This window comes from Alligator mississippiensis, chromosome 2, assembly GCF_030867095.1.
Source record: "Alligator mississippiensis isolate rAllMis1 chromosome 2, rAllMis1, whole genome shotgun sequence".
NCBI lineage: Eukaryota > Metazoa > Chordata > Crocodylia > Alligatoridae > Alligator > Alligator mississippiensis.
The window spans coordinates 248,873,948-248,897,108 of NC_081825.1; the positions used below are offsets into that span (position 1 = coordinate 248,873,948).

Genomic DNA, 23,161 nt, shown 5'->3' on the forward strand with positions numbered 1-23,161 from the left:
ATCTGTCTGCCTATAGTTCAGGAGGTGGATGACAAAGAGTAAGCAAGAACATGTTTAGTGAAAAAATATCCAGACCTTTCAGGAACATCCATATTTGGTTATGACAGCTATTACAAAACCAAGGATACAATATTTCACTCAATTTCTACTTATCAGCAATATTGGACGCAGAGGTAAGATCCTTCAGAGACAAGAAGGAAGAGAAGATTGTTCTGGGCATGACAACAGGGAAAGACAAACCCACAAGCAGACAGCACATGTCATAACTAACATTTCAGTCTGGGCTGTAAGTGATTCCTTCACTTAGGGGTTACTGCAGCTTAACAGTCAACAGCATATCTGTCAACTTAACTGCTGATTCTTCTGGACAGAAAAATTGGCAGAAGACTGGCCCAGATACTCAAAGACATTTTGGTGCCTAAGTCTTTTACTGAAAATCAACTGACTTCTGTTATAACTTCGGAGTATTGTGAGACCACTGACCCTGTAAGTTCCTTCCAGTTTTTTTCATGTAGTTCCCTGTCATGAAATTAGGGAGCTTCACCTAAGAAGCATCTGTTTTTTTTGTCCTCACAACTTCAATTAAAAGACTGTTGCAAAACATCACAGCTCTGATGGTTAAAAACATCCTTCTCATTTCTGGCCTATTTATTCATAGAAAGCCAATTCATATTTGTTCTCATATCAACATTGTGCTGCAGCTTAAACAGCTTTTTTTTCCTCCCTTGTGTTTATTCCCTTGACACAGGGTACAAATACATGTTTAATTAGCATGTGACAATAAACTTGGGTGTAGTTCATGCTGGAGTTTATTCCTCCCAGGTACAGCATTTACATGCGCATCAGGGACTGAAGCACATTGAGCTGGGATGGAGCAACCCCAGCTGGCAGGGAGCCCAGGGAAGGGCTGGGGGAGGCCTGGGGCTGCTTCTCCCCCCACCAGCTCAATGTGGTGCAGAGGGCCTGACTGGGGCATAAGGGTGCTACAGTGCAGGGCTAGCTAGCAGCCAGCACCCATACAGAAGCAACCTCATGCCCCAGCCATCCCCGGTCACCATCTACATGTGTGTTTTCACACATGTAAATACTTTGCTGTAGGATCGTACCTGTCCCAGACTTTGCAAGCAAGCTAAAGAAGTATGGGTTCATTGGATGAATGGACTGTAAGGTGTGTTACCTGTCAGCTCTGTGTTTTTGGGGAACCCTGGCACAGGATGCAGCCTGTCTGACTCACAAAGGACTCACTGCCCCTGAACAAGAACTGATTAGAGAAAGGACTTACAAAAAACAATGAAGATGCAGTGGGAGATGCACCTAAAGTCCTCCAGACAAGGGTGATAAGAGTGAAGCAATGTTCCTGGTCTCATTTGCATCAGAGATGGAACCAGATGACAACACATTTAAATGGAAGATGGGGCAGGATTGCACCTTCATTAGCATTCAGAATCGAGAACACAGGTTCTAAGGCAAGGACTGCACTGAATTCTGGGACAAGAGAAGCAGGGGAGCACTGCATGATGGGGGATCTCTGCTCTAAATGCTAATCAACCTAGGTTAAACCCAGGTCTGCACACAACCAGCTCAGCATTTATCAGACTAATTCTAGTTATGACTCTTTTATTGGTACCCAAAACCCTGAATCTACCTGTCTGTATTGTGAGCTCCTTCACAGTAATGCCACCCATAGCCAGGAGTGATCATTTTGTATTATCCAGCATACAAGCCATCGTTTACCCATAAACAAACCTAGCGTTCTCCCTTGAGCCATTGTTAGTTCTCTACAAAAACCCCTACCCAAGCTCAAGTTTCTGTCCTGGTGCTTGGATCCAAAAGCTGCACCAGTTCCACTCCTTTCCTGCCTGGAAGCACTGATTGTGCTCACAACTCTGCCTGTCAGCAAGCTCCAACAAACACCTGGGAACCTCGACTGGTTCAAGCTTTGCTGAGTGATGAGACCCCCAACTCTCTCTCCCTCTCCCTCTCTCTCTGACTCCAGGAACCTGACTTTTACTCTCTTGCTCCAGGTACAGTTTTCTAAACCTGCCTTTTGCTAATCAAATTTGAGCTAGACTTCCCCAAATACCTAATTAAATATATGTAATATTGTAACTGTTTTATTAATCTCTCTTGTATGGCTATTACTACTAGTATCATCATAAATTCATCTACCTGGCAATAAATAACTTTTAGGGTCAAGCTGGTTGCTATACTCTCTCTCTGAACCTCAGTTACTCTTCCTTCCCCTTGACCTCCCCATTTGCTCTGCAGCAATGCTTCTTTTACCTAAGTCAAAGATCCCTGTAATGCCCAATACTACAGTCGGGTCTGCTCATCAAGAGGGTTACTAATAGGACCATTGTGACAAGAGATTGGGATGTGCTGAGTTTTGAGGCACACAAGGGTATTAGCTAAAAGTGCTGATCAGACCCAGCCTGCTCACGCATACTCTGTTAGCGTGTGTGTATGTGTATGTGTATCTAACTGCATTTATTATTGTCCTGCTGAAATAAGGGATGAACTGAGTTCAAGGCACATGAGGGTGTCAGCCTGTCAATGCTGAATAATCCAGCCTGGCTCAGGTGTGTCCTGTTAATCTGTGTGTGTATATGTGTTGGACTGATTTGGTGGTTGGAGGAGCCCAGCCCTGTTGAACCTGAGTCCTGCAAGATAGCTCCACTGAGGACTTGCAGAAGGGAGTGATACACTTCCATATAGAAACACAAGTAACACAAGCAGCATATTGATAGAATTACAGAGACTCCAGAAATGTACCCCTAATAAATTAGCACACCTCAAAGTGATGGGCAAATCTGGTAACAGGTGGATAGAAAACTGGCTGGATAATTGGGCTCAGAGGGCAGTAGTCAATGGTTTGATGTCTAGTTGGCAGCCGGTATCAAGTGCAATGCCCCAGGTTTTGTTCAGTATCTTCATCAGTGACCTGGAAGATGGCATAGAGTGCACCCTCAGCAAGTTTGAAGATGACACCAAGCTGGGGGGAGTAGTAGATATGCTGGAGGGTAGGGCTAGGGCTTAGAAAGACCTCAACAAATTGGAGGATTGGACCAAAAGAAATCTCATAAATGTTCAAAAAGGACAAGTGCAAAGTCCTGTATATATGATGGAACAATGCCATGCACCAGTACAGGCTGGGGACTGACTAGCTAAGCAACAGCTCTGCAGAAAAGGACCTGGGGGTTACAGTAGACAATGCCTGAAGAGGAGTTAACAGTGTTGGGAAGAAGGCTAATGACATATGGGCTGCATTAGCAGGAGTATTGCTAGCACATTGAGGGAACTGATTACTCCCCTCTATTCAGCACTAGTGAGGCCACATCTTGAGTATTGTGTCCAGTTTTGGGCCCCCCATTACAGAAAGGATTTGGAAAAATTGGAGAGAGTCCAAGGGAGGGCAGTGAACTAGTTAGGGGGCTGGGGCACATGACTTATGAGGAGAGGTTGAGGGAACTGGGCTTATTTAGTCTAGAGAAGAGGGGATTTAATAGTAGCCTTCAACTACTTGAAGGGTGGTTCCAAAGATCTAGACCAAGAGTGGGCAAAATACGGCCTGCCAGGTGATTTCATCTGGCTTGCAGGTGAGGTCCTACCAATACAGCCAGATCTGGCCCACCAGTGATTTCATCTGGCCTGTGGGTGGGTTCTTACCAATTCAGTGTATCCTACCCTGGGATGTCCCTGCTGTGCTTGCATGGAGCTGAACCCCACTCACTCCCACTGTGGCAGCACACACTGTGCTCCCTTGCCCATGGGATGGCCTTGACCCTGGCCCCACAGGTGGGGAAGCAGCAGCAGTGGGTGGGGGAAGTGGGGGGTAGAGAGTGGTGATGGGCAAGTGGGAAGCGGCGGCAGGCAGGGAGGGTGCAGGGGAAGGGCTGAAGTGGTGGCAGGAGTGTGGAGGAGCAGTGGGGGGGGAGGGCGCAAGAGCACAGCAGCATCTGGGTGGGAGCACAGGACTGGTGGGGGCCCAGAGTGGGGTGTCAGGAGCATGAAGTAAAGAGCCTGGTTTGGCAGGGATGCAGGGTCCACCTGGCTCCATCATTCAGGGTTCCATAGGTCTTGCATGAAGTTCCCAGGTTTTCCACCCAAGTTGCACACCTCTGTGGGGAGCCCTGTGCCAGGCAGCTGGCAGCCCGGCCCCACTCACTGCCACATGCAGGTTATGAAGAATGGTGGGGAGTTCTGCGCTATGGAGCGAGGCTGGCTCTGCCCCAGTTCCTACTGCCCCAGCTGAGCCCCATGAGCTGCACCACCGGCTTCATCATGCACTGCTCCCCCTGGTGGTATGGGGCTCAGGCATGCAAGCCCTGTATGATGGAGCCAGTGGCCTGGCCATGTGAACTCCTGGGGTTTGGCCTGTGGCGGACCATGAACTCCCTGAGGGCTCACCACCTACTGCTGCCGCTGGCAGACAGGGGCTGTACGCACTGGGAGGTGTATTTGTAGGGGGTCCCACATTCACATGCCACCATACACATACACCCCCTGATGCACACCCCATATCCACATCTCCCCACACACACCCCCAGCCACCCTCCCTCTCCACACACCCAACCCCCACCATACACCTACAACTCCTCACTAACCCCATACCCACCCATACACCCACAACCTCATACATCCCTACACACCCAAATGGCCTCCTACTCCCCATACACGCACACCCACAGCCCCACCACAAGCCCCATACCCACCCATGCCCCCACACATATCCACCACTCCACAATCTCCACACACACATCTATACCCTCCCCACATGCCACAAATGCATATACCTACATACACACACCCACATCCCCCCACAAACCCTATATCCACCCACCCATACCCCACCACATCCCCTACCCCAATATACAAGAGTAAGACTTCATTTTGAGTGATTATGCACTCACATCTATGTACATGACACAACACATATAAAGCAGGACAAACATTTTTTAAAATTAAAATATTTTATTGTGGATGTTTGATTTTTAGTATATAATTTGTGTTTTTTTCTGGTTCCAAGATGGTAAACCCCCTTGCCAAAAGAAGCACTTCCAGTGGGAAGGGGAGGGTCTTCTGGTGGCAAAGATCAAGGGCTAGGGGTGGGACTTCCAGTCCCAGGATGGTGACCAGGGGACAGGTTACCTCTCAAGGGATGGGGCTACCCTTGCAGCCCTTGACAGCTCACCAAAACTTGTCATGTACTCCTCCAGCTGAAATAATTGCCTACCCCTGGTCTAGACTGTTCTCAGTGGGGGCAGATAACAGAACAAGGAGCAATGATCTCAAGTTGCAGCAAGAGAAGTTTAGATTAGATATTAGGAAAAACTTCCTCACTAGGAGGGAAGTAAAACACTGGAACAGGTTACTCAAAGAGGTTGTGAAACCTCCATCCTTAGGGGTTTTTGAGACCCGGCTAGACAAAGCCTTGGCTGGAATGATCTTGTTGAGGATGGTTCTGCATTGAGCAGGAGGTTGACTAGATGGCCTCCTGAGGTCTCTTCCAACTCTAATTTGCTATGATTATATGATACAGAGGAGTTAATTAGTTTACTGCACCCTAATACAGGTGAACATGTAAACGGTGACACTCAGGGAGATGCACTCAGAGACATCAATTATAAATATTTTCAGCCTTCACTTCCTTAGACCAAACAAGCCCAAACTGTTGGACTCCTTATGATAGGGTCTTCATGTAGCATGAACTGAACTAATGTAGCTGATGTTAACATAGAATGTAATAATAGTAAAATATAACCATGTTAGTCTTGTCCTGTAAACAACTTGAAAACTCTATTTTGTATCCTTCTGCTTGACGTAAGTGAATGAACTTTGCATAGCCTTTATGTATGAGTTTGTGTCAAAGGATGAATGGTGAGAGAATGGCGTCAAGACAGGAGAAGAAGATTTAGCTGTTTATGTAAGCAACAAGGCCTGGAAGGGTGTGGGCAGTGGGGTCCCGCAGGGTTCGCTCCTTGGACCGATACTCTTCAATATCTTCATCAGCGACTTGGACGAGGGAGTGAAGCGTACTCTGTCCAAGTTTGTGGATGACACAAAACTGTGGGGAGAAGTGGACACGCTGGAGGGCAGGGAACAACTACAAGCTGACCTGGACAGGTTGGACATATGGGCAGAAAACAACAGAATGCAGTTCAACAAGGAGAAATGCAAAGTGCTGCACCTAGGGAGGAAAAATGTCCAGCATACCTACTGCCTAGGAAATGACCTGCTTGGTGGAACGGAAGCAGAAAGGGATCTTGGAGTCCTAGTGGACTCCAAGATGAACATGAGTCGGCAGTATACTTCCCCTGTATCGGGCGCTGGTCAGACAGCAGTTGGAATACTGTGTGCAGTTTTGGGTGCCGCACTTAAAGAAGGATGTGGATAACCTGGAGAGGGTCCAGAGAAGGGCCACTCGTATGGTTAAGGGCTTGCAGGCCAAGCCCTATGAGGAGAGACTGGGGCACCTGTACCTCTTCAGACTCCACAAGAGAAGGTTGAGAGGCGACCTTGTGGCTGCCTATAAGTTCATCATGGGGGCACAGAAGGGAATTGGTAAGGTTTTATTCACCAAGGCGCCCCCGGGGGTTACAAGAAATAATGGCCACAAGCTAGCAGAGAGCAGATTTAGACTAGACATTAGGAAGAACTTCTTCACAGGTAGAGTGGCCAAGGTCTGGAATGGGATCCCAAGGGAGGTGGTGCTCTCCCCTACCCTGGGGGTCTTCAAAAGGAGGTTAGATAAGCATCTAGCTGGGGTCATCTGAACCCAGCACTCTTTCCTGCCTAGCAGGGGGTTGGACTCGATGATCTATTGAGGTCCCTTCCGACCCTAGCATCTATGAACCTATAAGGCACCAAATATAACTTAACAGCCAGTAACTAGCTAACACATGGCTGAAGAATCCCTTTGAAGCTCAAGGGCACAAAGGAAATAACAGAAGAAGAAATTCTGGTAGACGGGCAACAAGAACACTCCAAGGCTAAGATAAGCTGAAGACAAAAGAAGAACAACCACAAAAACAGAAGCTGGGTATGGAAAAACCCCAAAGCACTGAAACAAAGGATTCCAATCCCTATAAAAGAACACTTTAACAATGCCAAGTTGGGTGAGTCTCTTTCTCTACTGCTGTTTCATTGGAGCATAGATGCATCTGTTTACCCCTGCTCCAGCTGTTATCTTCAAATCAGCATCATCTACTCAATAAGCCTGGATTGGCCGCCCTGGGCTGAAATTGAGCAACTATTGTTAGTAACTATATCTGGTGTATGTGTGAATGAAATGGTTGTTTTGTGTATGTGTATGCATGTGTGTAATGATGTGTATGATGATTGGTGTGTGTTTATATTAATGGTGTGCTCGACCTCTATGTCTAACTCATGTAATCAATAAATGCAGCACCTTGCCTTATCTCCCTTTATAAAGCCTTGCTCATGATTTGAGCAATTGGCAATTCATGTAACATCCATTCTCCTGATCCTTCTAGTATGGGCTTTGCAACCTAAGGCCCTTGGGCTGGATCTGGCCTGAAAAGGTCCAACCCAATCCAACCCAACCCAGGTCAGCATGGGGGATCAAGTGTCATAGAGCTTCACTAAGCTGCCCATCCCCTCCATAGCATTCTCTTCTGGGTATCTGCAGGAAAGGGTAAAGGCAAACTACTTGAGCTCTCCAGGGGACAGAGATATGCAGTCTGCAGCAGGAAGCCAGGTTTCAAGCTCTGGCTTAGTATGGCAAAATGCTATCAAGCCCTGTATCTGATACATTTCCTCTACATTTGTTTCAGTTTGAAATTTTTTTAATGTTCGTAGCTAGTATTTTACACAGTTTTGCAAAATTAGGTGATATTAATACCTTATCCAGAAGAATTAGCACTTCAATATCTGTACTGTAAACAAAGAGGTAGTTGGTCTGAAGTCAGGGTAGGATAGCAACTTATAGACTGGGGTGGGCAAAATATGGCCCACCAAAGGATTTTGTCTGGCACATGGTGGGTCCCTTAGTTCTGCCCAGCCCAGATGCAGGGGGCAGCTCAGGCTGTGGTATGTGCAGCTGGTCCTTCCACCTCCAGGCAAGCAGTGGGGCTCAGGCAACATGGTGGCTGGACTCGCTTCTCAGCAACCCTGGCAGCAGCAGCTCTTTCCGGCTGCCACCACTGGTGGACCCAGACCTGCTGCCAAGGCCCCTGGCCCATATGCCCCACCCCGCCCAAGGGGTGGGACCCATGAGGGCAAGGCGCATAGCCAGGTGGTTGGGATGGGGCTGCAGGCAGGCAGAGAGCAGTGCTCGGGAATGGGATGGGTGGGCAAAGCTGGTATCATGGGGCAGGATTGGCTGGGGCAGAGCCATGATTTGCTGCCTGCATGGCCCCAAGATGGGAATGAGTTCCATGGGCAGGGGCATGCAAAGAGCAGATCACAGCTCTGGCCCCAGTCCTGGCCCCTCACCACCCCACAATTCTGGCCCCAGCCCTGCATACCCATCCTGCTCCTGGATGTTGCTCTCTGCCTGCAGCCTCATCCTAGTCACCCAGCTGAGGGCAGAGAAGAGCCACTTGGGGAGTTTGGTGAGTTGCTGTGTGGGGAGGAGGGCTGACCCAGCTCACAACAGCTCACCTAACTCCTTAAGTGGCCTGTGGGCCCAAATAACTGCCCACCCCATTACAATATCATCTCATATCCGCATATCAAAAATCCCAAATTCTTGAAAATCCAGCACCTTTTAAGCTTCCCCCTCTACTCCCCTGGATGTGGAGGGGGAAGCTTACACGCAGCAGCTGCCGCCGCCATCCATCACCCTGTACTGCCGCTCCACATGTGGCTGCTGCTCCAGGACCAGCCGCCACTCCCCACAGCCTTCCCTGCACATGGAAGGGCAAACATGCATTCTGCTGCTGCCATCCACCACCCCGCTCTGTGTATGGTTGCTGCTCCGGGACCAGCTGCTACTACCTCCCCCCTCCCGGCTTCACGGCTGGCCACCTGTCTGGTTTAAAAAATCTGAAATTTTCTTATTTCTGGCAGGGGTTTGTATTGTATAAACTAACAAATTGAGAGAGGCGTAGCCTTTCCTAAACAACAGTTTAGTTCATCAGATGCTGTACAGTTTATGAAGTAAGATGTTGCTTTTTCCTTTCTGAATTAGGCTATAAGGTGCCACTTTGCCCTGACTTCTACTGGAAACAGTTCTTAAGATATATCCAAGGATTGCATTTGCCCTTTTTATGGCTGTAACACAATAGCAGCCAATAGTTATCCTATAATCTACTGGTATAGAGGTCCTTCTTTTATATGCCAAACTGATGAACATCAAATTGGTAGCAAAAGCTCTCACAGATTTTATAATACTGCTTATCTCCAGAAGAATACACCAGTGTCAGGCTGAATATTTTAGTAAATCTTTGCAAAAAGTTTTAAAGTGGGTTCTTTTGTGACATCAAAATCTAAAATGTATCCAGTGATAAGTATTGCTTGCCTTTTTTTAAAGCAGATAAAACTCCTAAAACTTTTCCACCACTGCTTCTTCATTTCTGTTCCTGTATTTTTTTAAGTCTAAAATATCCTCTTTCCTCCTCCCTCTAGTGGACAAATGGGAAAATTGTTATACCACTACTTTTATAACAGCAATTCACTTGCCATATGAATCTTATGTAGGCAAACCCCAACAGATAAGGAGCAAACTGCTTTATGTGTCTTTAAAACATTCCTCACTAGAAGTTCATAGTCAAAGGATTAAACATGAGTTAAAGTGATGGAAATCAGCATTAATTTTAATAAAGACATATTTGGGAAATAGAAAATGCCAACATGTATCTGAAAAAATAATATCAGGGAGATTAGGAATATTCTGGTTAGGTGACAGCACAGAAATTAACTTTTCTCCCACACACAATATAGGTAGCAAATAGGAACAGATTGAAAAAAAGAAACAAAAAAGTGATGTAGGGACGAAAATATCTCAACTCAACAAGAAAAAAAGATTGTGTTATGGAAACTGAATAAATTCTATCTTTTGTGCCACATTTATGGATTAGGGCATGCATCATCGCCCTGATATCAAATCATGCCCCAATTCTAAGCATAAGTGTAAAGAAATGTTACTCTTACCCAGGACATCAGTATAGTCATGGAGCTCTAGATTGACACAAAAATTCTTTCATGCAAGTCTTATAATAAGGTTGGGGATATAAATATAATCTAGTCTTTTATTGTGCCATGAGACAACCTGCTTCTACCTGTGAGACTGGAGTCAGGAAAGAGCCCTGAATTAGCTGATAAGAATATATAGGCAAAGATAAATATCTGATTTTTCTCTTCAGTATCATGTTATCAACAGGGTCTGGGGTGGTGTGAATTTTAAGACACATGGTTGACAGCCCAAAAATTGCAAGTTCAAGACCATAGCAAAAGTGCTCACAGTGTGGCCTCTCAGATCCTAGTAAAAACTGCGAAATACTTTGTTATAAGGACATGAGAAAGAAATGTCATCAACAAATACTGGAGGGCAAGTGACCCTGACTGGGGGTTCAGCCCGTAGTATAGTGGACAGAATCAGAGATTTGGTCACCATTTCATACCACAGGGGTAGAGAAAGTATTGTGTCTAGGCTTCAAAGAGACCTATTGAGAGATCCTTGAGCATACAGATTATATATATCATTTAAGTGCCAGTAAGAACTACAGATATAACTCATCAATAACAACAACATCTTTACTCCTGCTCAAACGTCTATGCATATATTTAAAGCAATAATTAAAATAACCAATATACTGTAAATTCCTATGAGGAATTTGGGACCTGGTCCATAAAATAAAGAACAACAGATAAATGAAACAAATCACTATTATAGCACATAAATAAAAATTATAACTACAGGACACTTATCCACAGATACTACACCACACTACAATTGTTATATACTATCTTGTGCTTGATGGCAGTGTTACAGAGCAATTTAAAAATCTTTCACATAGATGGGTAATTTGTGTATATCTGAAAGTACAGTACTTACTTTCATTGTATTCTGACAGCTACCCATATGATTATGCATTATGATTATTTGGCTTTTCATAACAGTTATCAGACATTGCAGAATTAATACAGTTTTCCCAAAGTCAATGCTTTCTGGCTTCTTGCCTATAATTATATTTTCCCCAAACAGAGAGTGCAGCCAAACAAATGTGTTTATGTTCCTTGACATTTTTCCTTCTTGGCAAAGCTAATGAATTATTAAAAAATTAGAATTGGGAAAAGTAAATGGTATGTCAAGAATGAAAAGGATCTGGGATTTTACTAACACTATAGGGGAATGAAAATTTAATTGATTAGAAACAAGTGTGTTGGAGATTAACAATTTTAGGGGGGTTCCCTTTTTTTATTGGAGGGTTCCAATTATAGCTCTGATTAAACATTTTGAAGGGCATCCAAGCAAACACTACTATGGGCTTTTCCATACTACAGTCCCCTTAGTGACTGAACCATGAGTCATTCATTTTAAATGCTTCTCAGTGGATTGCTTTCTTGCTAGGCCAATTGCTTTGAAAAATAATCCAACCAGTGCTAGTGATAGGACATAAATGACCTTCAATTCCATTACTATAAGGTATGACCAGTAATTTGACTTATATTATTAGTCATAAATATTAAGCATCTCCTGCAACTCACTCATGCTGTTTAACAATCTTTCCTGCAAGGAAGACCAGCCCTTATTAAAAAACATAAAAGCAATGGTGTAATTGATAAATGCTGGCAAATAAGGTGGCTAACGGAGAGCAAAGTGTAGTTGGAAAAACAGAGTTTGTTCACTTTAACTCAGTGATATTTGCTATACAGAATGGTTGTTCCCCCTGTAATAGGATCAGATTCATTGTAACAGCTGCTAGGTCAGTATGCAAACCGGTGAGATAAGCAATGCTAGCTAGAGAGCAGGGAGGAAGAAAGGAGCCATGGATGAATTCATAATCAGAAACCTGACACCTGGGGACAGGAGAGTAATGGTCCACAGGTGATAATGGGAAAAACGAGATAAGAGCTTGCTCAGAAGATAGGGGGTGGCAGAAAAATGGAAAGCAGAGTGATGTACAACTGCAGGAGAAAGCTGTGGAGGAACCAAGCCTTCTTGCAAGGAGGGAGAAAGAGAGACAGCATACTGAGGAATCCTGGTAGCAGCCTTTTGGGAACAGGGCAGTGAGAAGCTCAGAGGTAGGTTACCTGGGTGGGCTTCATTTGCCCTAATAGACTGACTAGTGGTTCTCAAACTTCTTTGTACCAGGACCCATTTGTAAGCATTGATGGCCAGTCCTGGCCTGGTGCCCCTCGCTCACTACCTCCTGCCCGCAGGCCCCAGCCCCCACAGTGTGTGAGGTAGGGGGAGGGTGTGTGGGGTGGGAGGACCTAAAGATATACGGTCTGAAGAAGCAAAGGATTGGACTTGGGGCAGATTGCCCATTGAAATGATTGACTGTTGACAACTCAGAGGAATGGACATGGCTGTACGGGTGGCTGGAGGCCATGAATACAGCTTTTAAGATATCTTTTAAGATAAGAAGAAAAGAGTGGTAGAAGCTACACCAGTGAGTCCTCAGGGTCCTGGGAAGCCTTCCAGCATTTATTTTAAAAATAGCAAAGGTGTGATAGGCAAGTGAGGGAGAAGGGTCAGGGATCAGGTAAGCAGGAGTGGAGGACCACAAAAGGGTGCCGATATGAAGTCTGACCTTATAAGTGGGAGTATAGCAGGATAAGCAAGACAGCTGGCTGGAAGAAGAAGAAAGTGTACTCTTAGAGAGAAACTCACAAAGTATCACTATCTTAGATCACAGTTTGCTTTCTGAGACATTGAAAAGTGCACTGAATGGCTAGGTAACAAGTAAACAAACTGCTATTACTATATCTCAAATAAAAAATATGTTAATTTGGTCCAATGATTTTTTTTTTCCTCATTAAACTTTGAACATTTCAAATGTAGGTATTACAACACTGTGTACTTGGAAATAAACCTGTACAAAGGGATGGTATTCATGTTAGTACATTCTACAATCACTAACTTTATCTGTTATAGATCAATATTTTTTGGAGTTCTAAAACTAATGATATGATTGAATAGTCTACCTCAAAGAAAAAGTTGGAATAATCTGTAGATTAATAATTGAAATAAAGAAGCATTTCTTATTTAATATAATTGGTTATGCTTTTTATTTCAAGGTTTCTACTTTACAGACTTCTGTGTCCATTTATCTTGCATATTCTACAGACTGCAATATTAAGCAATGACTTATTTTACTTCAGCTATTTCCATATACCTGGTAAGTATAAATGTTAATCTTGGTCAAGGATGTATAATCATTGCTGTGTTTAATAGTGGATAGCTTAAAGAAGAAATTGATACAAGCTGCAAAGCTATTATTTGGAACACCTAAATATTCCAGGCAGGGCTGTCCCTAGGGAGGGGGCAAATTGGGGCGACCACCCCAGGTACCGTGCTTTGGGGGGCCCTGCAGAGATGGGCGGAGCAGCAGCTCCATATCCAGCCATTTACTACACCCCCCTGCAGCTTCTTCGGGTCTGGGATTGGAGTGGGGGCAGGGCCCCCATGGGCTCATTTGCCCTGGGCCCCACACCCTACTTGGGTCACCTCTGATTCTAGGTGTATTTTAAGTTGAAGGGCTGATCCCTGATAAAGATAGGTCACTTACTAAATTTTGATTTAGGTTTTAATTTTGAGCACTTACATCAGAAAAGAATCAGATTAGTTAGAAAGCACTCAGTCCAGTCCAACTGTGTTCAAGCTTCTGAAAGTATCCAGTTCTCAATAAACAAAGTCCAAGGCCCCCTCTACACATGCAGGTAAATGTACGATAGGATCTAATGCTCAATCCACACAACCTCACCTCTTGTCATGGCAGGAGTAATGGTTGTGGGATCACACATTAGATCCCATCATACCTTATTGCTGGTGCAGGGGGATCTCAATCCCAGGCTCCCCATTCACCAACAAGAAGCAAGCACCACCAAGCCCTAGGGATTATGGCTCCCTTGATCCTCAGAGCTCAGGGGTTTCACTCTGGGCATAGCATGCTCCTACTGCCAGGAGCTCTTCAATGGATATGGCTCCCAGTCATAGGGGAGACCCTGCTACATGTGCAAATTTAAAGCTTGATATTGATAGCAACTAGCTATAAAGTTAGTACACATGTTATTAGATTGTACTTTATAGATGGCTGCAACTTTTTATGGAATAATAGCTACTTCGGACATATAAATGGTCTTAACCAGTTAATTCTGCAATATGTGCAATGTGTAGAAGGGGCCCAAGAGGCAAACATAAGCATTAGTGTTTCTGCTCTTGGCCGGGGGTGGGTGGCAGGAATATTTTTTTAGACTTCCAGTAGGTTTCAAATTTTAAGTGTTTAAAAACAAAACAAAACCAACCCCCCCCCCCCCCCCCAAAAAAAACAAACCCATTATTTTCTGCTATCAGACTTGGCAGATGTCTTGTCTGGTCTCAGCATCCTTCTCCCCTCAACTCCTTTTGTTCTACAGATTCTTATGGGCACTACTGGCCCTCAAAATGCATGACTCCTTTTGCTTTTTGTTTGTCCCTTCCCCCACATCTTTCTTGTTCCTGCCATTGCCACTTCTGACAAATATATATAGCTCTACCCTAGTCCTTAAAATGCTTTGACTCATGAACTGCCTGGTCATTATCAAGGTTAACATATATTTATTTTTTTTTAGTTGCTTGGTCTTACCTGCCTTTTAAGTTGCTAAGACTTAGCATTCATTAAAAAAAGAAAGCATGCTTCTTAACTCCAAATCTTATCTAACATGTTCTGCTAATAACACACTTGCATACTGATTCATCATAACCACCTTGTTCGAAACAGAAAAAAGAGAAAATTCAGAATAAATACCTAATACCAGTTTTGTCTCACCTTCCTTTCCTCCTCAAAGCTGTTTAATCTCGCCATACTAATTTCTGCTCTAAAGCCTCTCTATAATTGAGGGATGACAAATCAAATACTTCCCATCACCTTTTGCCCGCTAATCCTTTATCCTCATTCCCTTACCTCCCATAGTCAACTCAGTACTTACCTACATTACTTGCTGCATTTAAAGAGAAATTTAAAGTATGTTGAATATTGGCTGGGGATTAAAACTAAAGATCAGATGGGATTCTGAAATGGGCTCAACTGTGCATGCAGCATGCATGCATGCAGTGGCAACAACTAGTAAAATGTAATTACTCAGAGTGTCAAACTATGGACTATAAAGTCAATGCGATGCATCTAGATTTCTGTGTAGTGCAATAGATATTAAGGTTAACAGCAAAAGCCCACATTACTTTTAAATCAGTTGGAGTTTATTTTTTCACAATATAATGTACCAACAACAATAATAAAACTACTTTGAGATGACAGCAGCTTTCCATTTCATTTCACTGCACTAATGAATAGGTTTGCATTTACAGTAACATTAAGTCATTTAAGGGTAGGAACTTTCCCTGTGCAATGTATTTAGGATAATGCATAGTTCTTTTTGCAATTACTTGGCTGTAATTAAATATGTGGATTGTGCTGACTTGTACCAACCAAGCCTTTTCTTTGAGGTTTATTCTATTAACTGACTGCTTCAAGTGAATTGCAGTCTTCTTGCTAAGTAAGTACCCTGAGTAATGGACTTAAAAATACTGAGCATATTTGTGAAGCTTTGCTTTAAATAAAAGAGAGAGAGAACTTTGAAGTTTATCAGAAGGAAAGAAACATTCCCAATGGAAAACAAAACATGCACATTCTCAAGTACTAGAATGTGGTTTACCTTGCATTTGATCAATTTAAAAAAAACCCTTCAACTCCAATAGCAAGTAGGGGGAGAAATGGAAGAAGAAAGCTTGAAGTGTGACTTGCACAATGAAAAGACTTATCTGATAGTCTGTCCCTTAGCACTTGTAAAAGGAGATACAGTTTTGGAATATGAATTACTTTTAGTGTATTTTCTTCCCCACTCTTAAATTATTTATTCATCATAGGCTACAAACAGATGCTGCCCCTTTTTTGTCATAACAATTTTTATGGCAGCACAAAACACAAGTGAACAAATGTCCCTGCCCCTTGTCACTCCACACATGCCTAAAAATGGAAGCATGAGGATTCTTAAGTGTGTCACTTTCTCATGGGTGATGTCAGTTAATTTATGATATGAGAGCTTGGGGTTGCCCATGGTCCTCTGCTGCCCCACATGCTTGGCCTTGACCTTGACCTGAGGGCACCCTGGGTAACCCTAAGGCCTACCCTACTCCACACTTGCAGATGCATGCCCCAGGAACACCCTGGCAGAGGAATTCTCTGGGTACATGTCTGTAAGGATGGAGCCAGGAAGTCTACAGGCTTCCTCATTCTGCAGGTGCTGTGCATGCCCCAGATTGGTGGCAGGCACCTGGGGCTGTTGTTGTGAAGGATCAGACCCCTGAAGCCCTGGGAGCAGCAGGGGCCTGATCCTGCTGGACAATGGTTCTGGGCAATGTCTGTCTTTGCCTATCTATTAGATCAGCAGGATATTTCCCAGTAAAGCTGATCCTACTACAAAGACAACAACAGTTTGTAGCCTAAAATCAGGCTTAAATCCAGCCTGAGTACGTGAGTTCTGGAAGGCATTAAGTCCTGAGGGTTAGAGAGACCACAACTCTCCATGCTGTATTTTTTAAGAATAGCATCTTTGGTTAAGTATTCCAACCTGCTGTAAGAATTTCTTGTTTTGTGAAGCAAAGGCATATAAATATGATAATTATATCAAAATTGAAACCCTGAAAATTAGGGTTTCTACCACCAGTTGGAAAACAAATTGGGTCTGGTGGGCCAATATGGCATTCCTACTTCATCCCACTTCTTGGAAATTCTAAAAGGCACCATAACACATCTCTTTGAGATGAAGTGGTAAATGCAAGTGATAAGATTTAAGGCCAGACCAGTTTTCATGTGGGACCAAAAATATTAGAATTTGCCAAACCAATTTTATACAAAGAGTTGTTGTTTTTTCCTATTAATGCAGCTCTCCCCAGATTTGAGCAGAGAAAAATTATCACCCTCCTGCATATAAAAAAAAGACTTTGAGCACTCGCAAGGAATGAGAACAAGGAGAAGCAACATTAGAATTAGAATTCAAATCTATTTACATCTTTATTATTTGTATTATGATAATGCTCAGAAGTTCTTGTCACAGACTTTACAAAGAGCTTATAAACTGCTCTCTTCAACAAGACAACAGACAGACATGGACAAAGGGGAAGGGAGGAATAGTAAGAGAGACAGAATTGTTTAGCGTTACGCGCAGTGATCTCAGAATACCATTGGTCTAATTCCTGTTAAGCTTTTGTGGTAGTTATAGAAAACAGAAAACTTCAAAACAAAAGATTCTGAAAGATATTCTTTTGGGCTCAAATTGAAGTACAGCTAACAAGGGAGGTAAAAGCAGGGGAAGTGGGGGGAAATACATTCTGGAAGTATGTTGGAAGTAAGAGAAAGATCATGGAAAACATGGGTCCTGAGTGAATGGAGAAGGCCACCTAGTAAGGAATGACATGAAGAAAGCAGAGGCATTTAATTTCTTCTTTTACTTCAGCCTTCATGAACAAGGTCATCTGTCAGAAGAGTGCATTTGGCATGGATGGGGGAGAGGATAATCAGACAAGAATAGGAGACAAAAAGGTTACAAATTACTTAAAGAAGCAGAATGTTTTCAAGGAGAGAGATATACTAGACTACTCCATAAGTTGGCTGAGATAACTGCAGAGCCACTGGCTATGCTCTTCGGGAATTTGCGGAGTTCCTGGACAACTCGAAAAGGACAAATACAATGCCAAATTTAAAAAAAAAAGAGCAGAAAGAGGATCTGGGGGATTGCAGACTAGTCATTCTGACCTCAATATCTGGAAAGATAATAGGGCATGTCGTTAAGGGATCTATTTCTATGCACTTGGAAGGGAACAAGGAGATCACTAACAGCCAACATGAATTTGGCAAGTGCTAAACAAACCTGATTTCCTTTTAGAACAAAGTGATAGGATTTGTGGATGGGGTGTGAGGGAACAGAAATGTGATACACTTTGACTTTATCAAGTCTTCTGACACCATCTCCCATGATACTCTCATTCATTAAGAAATACAGTCTAATCAAAACTGCTGTAAGATGCATACATAACTAGTTGGATTCACACTCGTGTCATCGATTCCTCAGTGCCCAACTGGGAGGAGATATCAAGTGGAGCTCCTCACGGGGTTAACCTTGGTCAAGTAGTGTTTAATATTTTTCATAATAATGGGGAAGATGGAACTGAGTATGCACTTAGCAAATTTGCTGGTGATACCTGTCCTGGATTCCCTTGGGGGAAAGTTGGGGAGCTTGCTTGGGATTACTGCAGCCTTATCTGGTCTCTAAGACTGTCCCAAAGCCAGCTCAAGAACAGCTTCCAGAACAAGGGCAGAAACTGGGATCTTTCACGTACTGAGACCCTAGCTTTTCCTAACCATTTTGGGTTCTCCATGGCCCTGACTCAAGGAGCTACATCCAGTTCCACTTCTGAGAGAACTTCTTTACCTCTTGTTGGGGAGAACAAGTGAAACGAAGCAGCAAACAGAGGGCTCTTCTTCAAATGAGGCTTTTATTGTAAACAGTCTATCAGAGAGCAATAGAATTGATTAGACAGTTGGGAAACATGACATACAGGGAGAGGCTGGAATAACTGGGTTGATGTACTCTGGAGAATATATGAGTGAGGAAGGATTTGATATGGGTGGCAAGAATTTTTGTGGGTGGTATTTTTTATTTTTTATTAGAGCAATTCCATGGTTGGAACCCATGGTTTTTTTGTGGGGAGTGTTGATTGTTTTGGCAATCAAGATGAGTTAACAAGTCTTGAATGTATTGTTAAGGCAGGCCTGGGTCCCATTAGGTATCTGTTGATCAGCAAGGGAAGTTTTAGGGGACTGTGTAAGCAGAGAACTGGCATTAGTTATTACATGTGACGGGCCCTCTAACTGATGCCTGTGCTATGTGACAAACTTCTTGTTTTTTTGTAATATATATATAGCTGTTTTATGACAGACCTGAGCAAGGGAGGTCACCAGACTGCTTTCTTAAACAGGAAAGCAGGAAGCTACATTTACATTTCAAGGTAAAACTGGTAAGTGGTGAGAGACTGAGATGCCTGAGAACAGACCACTGTAAATAAGGCTGCTGTAATCAACACCCTGTTCAAAAGGGGGTGTTGTGACATATGAAAAACATTTAGACAATAACCTGTGGAAAACAGGGGACCATCCAGCTCTAGCACCCCCTGGCTTCTGACCTGAGTCACTGCAGACATGTGCCTGCACTTCCGGAATCAAAAGTGAATGTCTATTCACTTGCTTGCCAGTTCAGTCGACGCAGGTTAGACTAATCTGTAAAGATTGAATCAATTCAGGCTTGGGCTTTTTGAATGTCTGTACTTAGCTCAATAGGTTGGGCCTGGGATAATCCTGCCTTGAGCAGGGAGTTGTACTAGATGTCTCTTGAGATCCCTTCCCACTATACTTTTCTAGGACTACATGCCCTCAGTACTCATGAAAACTCCCTTCCTATTTTGATTTGCTTTAAGCCCTTATTGCAAGGCCTGATTCTGATTTCATATTCTCCAATACAAGCCAAAACTAACACCTCAGAAGGAATGACATAACTATCAAAGTGGTGGAAAGATCAGAAATTAGACCTGTGGTTCCCCAGCCCTTGATGCTCATTCTTAATAGTTGTAGCATAACTAGGAGTGGGAAAGCAGGGCAGCAGCCCCAGGAGCAGATTTAGAGTGGGTACAAGATTGGTGGCTGCTACAGCTGCTGCTACTGCTGCTGTTCAGGTTGCAAAAACTCTTATTATGCCTCTATGAGCATATTTGGAAAGTATGGAAAGAGTCTTCCATGATAAATTATTTATTTTTTTCCTATTTATCTTCTACCTATTATTTATGTGTTTTTTTTTTATTGTACCCTTGTTGCTCTGTGTATGTGAAGCACTTTGTTTGTGAAAATGTAGCATGACATTTAGCAAATTTTATTGGGCTATTAATGAAGTGGAACTTAAGGGCATTTTCAGGGGTATGATTTCCTTTCTGCAAGAGCCGGGCTCTGAAATGACTTTCTACTGAAGCAGTTAAGAGCTTGCTACAATTTCATACATTGTATCACAATCTACTCCTGATGCAATGCATTACTGATATATACTGTCATCTAGTGGCTGTTGGGAGAAAACACAAGTAATGTAGTTTATAATTTTTATGAACACTTGCAGTATTGCCATCTCCTTGTTCTTGCGATCTCCATATATTGAGAAGGTCTCTCTTATTTAGTCTTGTTTAACTTTGCAATCGACCCTATGAAAACTTGATTTCCAGAAGGAATCATATCAGCCCTGAACAGAAGAGTTCACAAAGAAACAAAAAGTTTCCCAGTTGTTAAACAAGGTTGCAGGCAGTAGCCAGAAGGGAAGAAAATACAACTGAATAGAGTTGCATCTACGTTGCTGCTTTCAGAAATCAGCACAAATGCAGTGGAGTGTCTCTATGAACCAGAATAAGAGTAACCAGGAATACAATTGGAGAACACTCCGGACTTGATCCACGTATAGAAAAGCAGGGCAAGGGAGGGGAAAGAAAAAGAGCTTGCAGAATAGCTTAATGTCAGAAGTGGTAGAAAAAATATTTATGAAGCATTTTGATCATTTTTTTAAAATTTTCAAGCATATTGTTCAATATACATATATACAGTAGTCATAACAGTAAGCTGTAAATAACAATACATGCTGAGGGATGCCAATTATACAGTTTGGTAAAGCAACTTGCCAAAACCAAAAACCCACACAGGCAGAAAATATTAAATCCCAAGTGGATCTCACAAGCACAACACCACAAGCGATGTATATGCTATACAACAATTGGCAGCTTTCAATGAGTACTCTTAATAAACATATAATAGATTATAATGTTATACAATGTTTAGAATGTTTTCCCTAGGACTAAGTTTAAAAATTGGTGCAGAATATATATTTCCCATATATACACACGCACACACACACACACACACACACACACACACACACACACATATGGAAGAATATGTAAGGGAAAACATCCTTTAGAAGGATATATGGGTGTTTCAGATAAGGATATTGTATCACATATGTATTGACTGACTTTCTAATATGAATGAAGCTTTTAAAAGGCTTTTTCTGATTTTTTTTTTATATGGGTTACCTATAAAATCATTTGGGATTAAAAGCCTTTTATTTTGGGGTTATTGTATAACATTATGATCTATATTTTTATTAAGAGTACTTATTCAAAGCTGCCAATCATTGCATAGCATGTACATAACTTGTGGTGCTGTGGTTGTGAGTTCCACTTGGGAGTTAATATTTTTTGCCTGTGTGGGTTTCTGGTTTTGGCAAGTTGCTTTTCCAAACGGTGTGTGCGTGCGTACGCGTATATTTCTAGTCATCTCTAGCTAGTAATAATTGATTACCATTCTAATTTAAATATCATAAATCCTTACATGAGCCTTAGTTCCATTCCTTACAGAACTGTAGAAGTTATATTAATTTTTTTTTTTTTTTATAAACCTGCATGCTTTAATTTCAGTTGCCAAATTACAAATATGATTTCTATTAATTTTTTGGACCCAAATACAGCATTCATTTAAGTGTAACAGAATGGGCAGAATGATGCATCCTATGAGGTTTCAGAATGTTCAAAGGATTGTTATATCCCATCTAGTCCCATAGATATGCTCTTTCATGTTCCCTTTCTCCCTTTTTCCCTCCTAGAAATGGTCATTTAACTGTAGTTAATTTTAACATCTCCAAATTGTTAAGCAAGTATAAAATCTAAAATTAGAAGTTTCAACATTTTCCAAGATTTCCATTCTACAATGCTGAAAGGTATTATCCTTTGTCATTATACCAGACAGGACTTCTAAAATATCATCATTTTAAAACAGTAAGTCTACACCAGTTTTTTTGCTGAAAATAATCAAAGAATTACACTTAACAGTCACCTCCAGGCTAAAAAAAGTATTTTGGCTCTAGCAAAAAATAAATAAATAAATAAATCTTTCAAATTAACCCAAGCAAGACTTGAAACCCTCTGCTGCAATAGAAACCATAAAATTCATGACATGATTTTAGGAGGAGGTAAAGTATTTGCCCTGAAAGTCCAGTGGCATTTACAATGGATCCTAGTAGAGATGGAGGGGGAGGATGCAGTCCATGGATTTTTTTGCACTTCAGACATCTTAGGAACACACTGAATTAACTAACTAAATAAATGAGTGTATGATTTTTTTTATTGTTATGACATTTTTCAGGAGACATCATATCTGCTGCTTATGTTAAGCATCATGTTACAGTTGTTTTGAACAAGGTAACCAAGCCAGTTCTTCACCTTCCTTCACCTGTAAAATTAGATCCATTAGCTATCACAGTCCAACTGTGAAGGGACCAGCAGGAACCATAATAGCCTTCAAAAATGATAAAGAAGTCCTTATACTTAAAATATTACAAAGTGTAATTTTAGCAGCTAGATGCAAGTGCTAGGTTGCCCTGGTAAGCTGGGAATGACGTAAAGCCTGCGTGATCAGTAGGTAATTTATGACACTTCTCCATAGAGAAAGGTCTTGCAGTAGAAGGACTTAATCTAGCTTGTCCTTGGTTTTGAAAAAATGTGGGATTGGATTTATTTTCTATTAATGTTCCTGATACAGATGTCAAGTTGGGAGTTCCCTCAAATGGAAGGGAATGACCAGCAGAAAGCTAGTGAAATGAGCTCCCTATGCTGAGCAGCTCCAGCATAATGGAACAGAGATAGGGCGTGGGTAGTTCTTCCATAGTCCCTTTAACACCACGGCTAGCTGTTGTATGTTTGCTCAGAAGATGGAGCAGTATGAGGATCCAACTTTCTAACAGTTCCCTCATGTAGTCTGGAACCACCTCAATTTGCCAAGGGGAAGAATTTAGCTGATAGGATGCTGTCTTTGGAAAGGCACAGAATGGATTCTACATTTGGAGAAAGAAGAACAAAAAGTACTTCTTGTGTTCTAAATGGCTTGGAATATGGAAATAAATCTTGAGAGTATGG

At 42.5% G+C, this 23,161-nt stretch overlaps 1 long non-coding RNA gene across 1 annotated transcript in view; it reads left to right on the forward strand.

Annotated features, from left to right (window-relative positions):
- Positions 1–23,161, forward strand: part of LOC109285368 (uncharacterized) — a 175,322-nt gene that overhangs the window by 107,189 nt on the left and 44,972 nt on the right. Inside the window, exon 2 of the long non-coding RNA XR_002093106.2 lies at positions 13,207–13,307. This is a non-coding gene — a long non-coding RNA (uncharacterized LOC109285368). The remainder of the gene's footprint in view (positions 1–13,206; positions 13,308–23,161) is intronic.